Raw genomic sequence first — 1,227 nt, forward strand, 5'->3', positions numbered from 1 at the left:
ATAGTATAGATATATATATATATATATATATATATATATATAGAGAGAGAGAGAGAGAGAGAGAGAGAGAGGGTTGATTATTATACAACATTTGACATTTGTGCAACCAATACAACTCAATCTCAACCGTCCATTTCATTTGATTAATATGTGATTTCATAGAAGTTTTGATTGTTTCTTAATATAAAGTATTAATCATAATTAATGAACCATATTCATCTTCCATAAATATTCATATCATAATAAATGAACTCTCATCATTTTCATAAATATATCAATTTACTGGGTTGCATTGGTTGTACAAATGTGATGAGTTGTATTTGAAACAAACTATAGATATATATAGGGGCATGTTCAAATGAAAACTGTACATTTCTAAGAAACCGTGTAAACCAATTTCGACCAATAGAAAAATTCTATTTTTTTTCTAATTAAAATTAATCAATAAGGGTATTTCAGTCATTTACAATATTTTCTATTAAATATGAAAGTTAATAAATCTTAATTAAGGAATCGTATAATATTTTCTAACACCCTCATTTTCACTATGAGTTGTGTCACGTAATTATCATTAAATAACAATAAATAACCCCAAAAGATAGTGGCTAATAAAACCTTATTACAGCGGAAGTCTTACAAATTCAATTAAAATTAATAACTCAACGCTAACCCGTTCCATACCGAGTTACATTACAAAATGAGTTTAAGCATAAACCTAACCATCCGAAATATAACAATAATATAATTATCTAGAAGAGAACCTCGCTCTTGTCCACCCTTGAACCTCTTGCACCTGAGATGCATACTAATAGTCAGCTTTATAAAGCTCGGTGAGTTCATGGTTTTTGTGCACAATCATACACACCTCATCATGCATAAAACAAACAATGCCTCAAATAAAATAATATGCACATTTGTTTCAAACCTTTTTGAAATAATAATGAGATCTCTTAATTTCCCGTCAGGTTAAGGTCTTACCATTATCGGCACTTCCCCGGGTTACACGGCTATCCCTTGTCCGGTCACCCATCCCTATGATGTGTAATCCCTATGACTTTTGACCCCTTCCCATACCCGACAAAAATATTAACCCGTTTATAACATGCTAATTAATGTTTAAAAACACGTAAACAAATAGCATGCAACCCACAATGATAATTCATATACATGTAATAAACTCATAAACATGTACATAAAAAAAATAATGTAATGCTCAAATAATTTGTA

This window comes from Cynara cardunculus (assembly GCF_001531365.2).
Source record: "Cynara cardunculus var. scolymus isolate 2C chromosome LG 17, CcrdV1, whole genome shotgun sequence".
Lineage (NCBI taxonomy): Eukaryota > Viridiplantae > Streptophyta > Magnoliopsida > Asterales > Asteraceae > Cynara > Cynara cardunculus.